This window comes from Benincasa hispida, chromosome 1, assembly GCF_027475165.1.
Source record: "Benincasa hispida cultivar pf3 chromosome 1, pf3_genome.v1.1, whole genome shotgun sequence".
Taxonomy (NCBI): domain Eukaryota; kingdom Viridiplantae; phylum Streptophyta; class Magnoliopsida; order Cucurbitales; family Cucurbitaceae; genus Benincasa; species Benincasa hispida.
In genome coordinates, this window is record NC_143478.1 from 54,910,723 (window position 1) to 54,916,722 (window position 6,000).

The window sequence follows — 6,000 nt, forward strand, 5'->3', positions numbered from 1 at the left end:
AACATTATGGCAGTCTGTGACTTTAACATGTATTTTACATTCATTTGAGTTGGATGAGAGGATGCCGCTCACGATGCTCGAATTTTTGTGGAGACATTAAGAAGACCACATCGAAGATTTCCACATCCACTTAAAGGTTAGTAGGCAAGAAAAATACATTAATGTTTAATATGTTAAGTATTTATTTTAATTAATAAGTGTTTATTTGATTGTTTTAGGAAAATATTATCTTGTAGATTCTGGTTATCCACAAATGACATGATATTTAGGTCCTTATTAGGTGGTGAGCGATACCATCTTGCTGATTTTCGACGTGGAAGCCAACCAAGAGGCATGGAGGAAGTATTTAGTCATAGACATTCCTAGTTAAGATATAAAATTGAGAGAATATTTGATATTTAGAAGAACAAATGGAAAATTGTTTTGCAAATGCATAGTTTTCCATTCCACAAACAAGTAAAAATTGTTGTTGCTTCAATGGCTCTCCATAACTTTATAAGAGAATTCAAAAACAGATTTTGAGTTCAACCCATATGACGACGATGAGATATTACTACCTTCAAATGATGAAAGAAATCATGAGGATGTCAATGCAAAGAACATAGAGGTTCAAATCGCGAAATGGAGATGAATGAAGAACGTGATCGAATAGCACAACTTCTTATGTCTAGTTGATATTATATTGTCTAGGAAAAATTATTATTATTTATGTTTTGTCGTTGGATATCAATTATATTTTTTATGATTATGTTTTTACATTTTAAGATATTTGTGCTTCTAAAATTGAATTGTCCAAAAAAAAAACGGATGTTTAGTTTTAACTTCAATCATTTCAAGTCTAAAAAAATTAAATAATTTCAGGATAACATGCTATTAATTTCAAAATATATTTTTTCTAAAAGAAACCAAAATGAATGTGTTTCTTTATGACATTGTTCCTAGTATTTAATAGTCCTTTATAGTAATTTAATTTAAGTATATACATTTTTGGTATAGGACAAAGCAGATAAAGTTATGTATATAAACACTTATAAAAAGATATAACCAAACATGTAACTATTTAAATTTTGAACACATTTTACAGAACGTGTTTAAAAAATGTATTCTTGAAAAACACTTTTTTCATAGACAATCTAAACACAGCCTTAAAGTAATTATGCTAAAGTTGTATTAGAGCATGAATTTCATGTTGATTGTTGGTCTATTTTTTTTTTTTCATTGGACATGAGATTTGATTTCGATTTCAGAGTTTAAAAATAAAATAAAAAAGGAGAGGGCCAAAACCCTCATTGCGCATGAAGTTCACGCCGGCATCAGGGTTGCGGACGATCGGACGTTCCAGAGCTTGTTGGCGATGGACGTGCAGAACTCGCCGACGGTAGCGCAAGTTTTTATTTTTTCCTTTTTCAATAGAGGGTTTCAGTGTCGCTGGTGGTGAAGCTTCAGTGGGATTTATTTATTTATTTATTTATTCAGAATTCGTTGGAATTATTTTTTAAAAATCCGATTGATAATTTAGTTTTTGTTAATAATTAATCAATCCATTTGATTTTACTGGCGGTTCTTGTTTGATCTTGCTGATAGTTTTTAATCTTGATTATGATAATTTTGTGAATTTAAATCTAGTTTTTAATGAATACTTTTGTGAATTTAAAATTTAGTTTTTTAATTGATAATGATGTGAATTTGAATCTAAAGTTTGATTGATGATTCAAGTTTAAATTAGATTAATCATATTGTGAATTTAGGTTTCAATTTGATTAAAGAAGGCTAAACTTCTTACTTTAGTTTGTTCTAAAGTTAATTTAGCTTCTGTACCTACAAATACGTATGGGTAGATTATGGTGCTACTACTTACATAAGTATATCTATGTAGAGTTGCCTATGGAGTCGGTTGTCATATGATGCTGAAAGATTCATGGTAGGCGATGACAAAGTAGTTCTAGTTGAAGCTATTAGGAATTTTAGATTACGTTTAACACTAGTTGTTATTTGGATTTGAAGGAGACTTATGTTGTATCGCCATTCAGATGGAATTTAGTTTCTATTTCTAGTTTGGACAAATTTGGTTTTTCTTGTTCTTCTGGAAATAATAAAGTTAGTCTTTTTCAAAATTCTAAGCTTATTGATATCAGTTTTTTATTGATAATCTATATGCTTGATTCTTTTGCTTCGTTTAACAAGATCCTATTATCTAATTCATGTGGTACAAAGCCTAAATTAAATGAGAATTTTGTTATTTTATGGCATAAACGTTTAGGTCACATCTTTAATAGAGAATCCAGAGGCTTGTGTTAGATGAGATTCTTGATTTCCTTGATTTAAGTAACGTTGAAGTTTATGTGGAATATATTAAGGGAAAACAAACAAACATAAGAAAATTAAGTGCCAATAGATGTTCAGACGTCTTAGAACTAATACATACAAAAATTCATGGTCCATTCACTATGACTTCTTGGAATGGACAACTATATTTTATAACGTTCATAGACGACTATTCAAGATATGAGTTCAAGATATGAGTACCTATATTTAATTCATGATAAGTATCAATCTTTGGACAATTTCAAACCTTTCAAAGTTGAAGTTGAACTTCAACTTGGAAAGAAAATCAAGGCTGTTAAGTCTGGTCATGATGAATACTATGGTAGATATAATGGATGAGGTGACCAACATTTAGGGTCATTTGCCAAATACCTAGAAGAATGCGGTTCCGTTGTAACACCCCGAATTTTTGTTCTTAATGTAATTTTAGTATCTTCTAATATTTGAGGACATTTTTGGAATTTTGAAAATTTAAGTGTAATTATTGTGTTTTAATTGCTAAGAAAGGGGGATTCAATTGAATCGTTTAATTAGGAGGAGATGGTGGAATATGGACTTTTATGTCATCCAAATTTAATTTGAAATTAATGCCAAGAATTAATTTTATTTTTGGAAGGGAGTTAGTGAAATTCTTTTTTAATTGAAAATTTTAAGGAAAATGGGATTAAAAGTTGGGAGGAAGAAACTAAAAATAAAATAAGGTAAAAATATAATAGAATAAAATAAAATAAGATATTTTATTTTATTCTATTATATTTTTACCTTATTTTATTCCTTTATTATTATTTTTCCTTTTCTTTTTCTCTTCTTTCTTCTTCTTTCTCTCCCCCCCGACCTCCATCTCTCTCGTGCCTCTTCGCTGCTGCTTTCTAGTTGTTGCCCTAGTCGTTGACGCACCATAGTGCTTATTTTATTTTATTCCTTTATTATTATTTTCCTTTTTTTTTCTCTTCTTTCTTCTTCTTTCTCCCCCCTTCCTCCTCTTTTTCTTATTGCAGTCGCTGAGACCCCTCCCTCCCGACCTCCATCTCTCTCACACCTCTTCGCTGCTGCCTTCCAGCTGTTGCCCTAGCCGTTGACGCACCACAGTGAGTCGATCGCTGCTGTCTGCGCTTCCTGCCAACCTCCGCTGCTTGTCCCAATAATGCGTCGACGTCCTCCGCGTGTAGTTCCACTCGCTAGTCGCATCGAAAATCTCGATCTCCATCTCTCTCCTGCATCTTTCCTCACTGTCCCTCATCGTCGACATCAGTTGGCCCTCGCGCGCAAACGAGACCCAGCCATCAGCTAGTCCCGAGCAAAGAAAAGAAAGAAACACAAAGTTGGAGAAATAATGAATACTGAAATAAAAAAGTTCAAGGCATGCATTCTCTTATTCTGGTTTTATCAGCTTCGCAACATATACAACACTCATCCACAGAAAAATTCAGACATGTCCTAATCGTTGAGAGTTTCTAAAGCCAAAACTTTTTATCTTTTGTATGTGTGATTCCTCCTTTAATTAAAAACTCAAAAACTGACTTAGGATTTAATTAAGTTTCATCAGCTTTCCCTATAATCTAGCTTAAGCACCAATCATCAAGCATCACCACACTCAAGGAAGTAATATGTCCACTAAGGTGCCTTCTCTCTCTCTCTCTCTCTCTCTCTCTCTCTCTCTCTCTTTTTAACAGCAAAAGGGCCCTAAACTTGCATCATTTTACCTAGGTGTGACACCCTCACCTTATTGAGGTTACTTAAGATTTAGGAAGAAGCTTAAAATGCAAGCTTGAAGGGAGAAGCTTTGCTAAACTATGCTTTGGAAAAGGATAATTAAGTATAGTAGCAAATTGGCTAAGTATAGAAGCCAAGAGTAGGTATGCGTTGGTGGTAGGAAGCATTAACGCATGAGGCTTTGTATGTGTGTGGCGACTAAGGCTTATAGAGGTTGTGTGAGGCTGTGTTGAACCTAAGGACAAACTATGCGGTAAAGTTAAGGCATGGACGCATGAGTTAGACCTTCATGATGCGTTGGTGTAAGGCCAAGTTATAGGGCGTCGGTATGTGGCATTAGTAGGCATTGGTCTTGACTTTGGAGGTTAGGCGAACACCAAGGTGTCTTATTGGCTAAGGGGTGGACGCATGGTATGGGTTGGCCAAGTGATGCATGAAGGGGTTGTCCAAGTGTAGGCAAGGCACATGTCAAATGACCATGCGTTAACAAGAGGCTTATGTGATCATGTATTGAGGAAGGGCCATCGTGCAACGAATATGGGCCAGGCATGAGCAAAGAAGCACTCCTTTACGCGTGAGTATGCGTGTTGGATGTTGAGGCGTGGTGCAAGGGTAATCACATAGTTGCATGCGAGGATGCACGATGAGCGCAAGGTTAAGTGTAAGACTGGGCTCGAGACGATGAGCGTAAGGTGTTGGGCATGCGACGTGCGCTAAAGCTATGCAATGAAGCTAGGCAGCATGTGATGAGGTATGTGACGATGGGCATACGATGTACGTTGGGGCTGCACAATGAAGCAAGGCAATGCTCGCTGGAGCTATGCGATGAGCTTGACAAGACTGTGCGATGCCAAGGCTTGAAAGACCATGCGATGAAGGTGTTATGCAATGGCCTATAAAGTATGCGCCAATCATAAGGCTAGGCATGGGAAGGAGAATGCGGTCATTTGGACTAAATGTTGCCTTGAAAATCTAGTTGGACGCATATGACTAGGCAGGGCATGAGAAACATGTTGGACGCATCAAGTTTTTGGCTAAGAGTGTTATGGCCGAGACTAGCTATGTATTGAAGGGTCTAGTCATGCATTAATAAAGCTTGGCCATGCGATGGTGGTGTGCTATGTGTCATGGTCATGCTTGTCTAGGGCGTGTTGCCCATGGCTACATGACCGCCTCCACCTCTTTTTACTATGCTTTCATCCTATGTATTTCTTTTTGCTAGGTAGTTAGGTTTATATGTACTTTTCTTGGTGAGTGACCGCTCGCCCATTTCCATATGCAAGGGTAGCGGATGTGTTTTTATTCAGAATTCACTATATGGGGATAAGACTAACCATCACTTCCCCATACCCAGAGTAGTATGTTATAAAGTTGTTGTTGTTTCTTATTGCTTTCTAGCCTATTACAATCTTTCTCTTCTCTATTCTTACAATCAAGTTGTTTGCAAAAACCTTTTCTCCAAACCTGTTTTCTCTAAAAGAGGGGTGGAAGTTGCGAGAGGCACCTGGTGTGCCATTGGCTATTCGTATTTGAATTGGCTGACTTGTTCGTGAGCGGGAAAAAGTGCCGCACAATTGCTAAGTGAAGCTTCAGAAAGCGCGATTGTGACACTATGCATTAAGATTGATTATGCGCCAAGGTAATTCGAGGTTAGGAAGGGCATCGCGGGCGCATAGGACAAGGTTGGTATGAGTGGCATGCGATAAAGGAGATGCGTTGATCTTGATGGACGCTCGCCAAAGGTAAGCCGTGCGAAAAGATAAGCAGCCAAGGGTATGCGATGGTATTGAGGTTAGTGTGGCGCGTGGGAGGTGATGCATTAGCCGAGCTATACGTTCAAGCAAATATGCGACCATAAAAAAGTTATGTATAAGGAAAACTTAGAGAGCAAGGTGGAGCTGCTAAACTCATCCAGACATGTGGCTAACAAAGGGATGTCTTAGATTTCATGCAAATTAAGGT

At 36.7% G+C, this 6,000-nt stretch overlaps 1 pseudogene; it reads left to right on the forward strand.

Annotated features, from left to right (window-relative positions):
* The first annotated feature begins 6 nt into the window (after nucleotides 1-6).
* Nucleotides 7-675, forward strand: LOC150038553 (uncharacterized; annotated as a pseudogene).
* The last annotated feature ends 5,325 nt before the right edge of the window (nucleotides 676-6,000 follow it).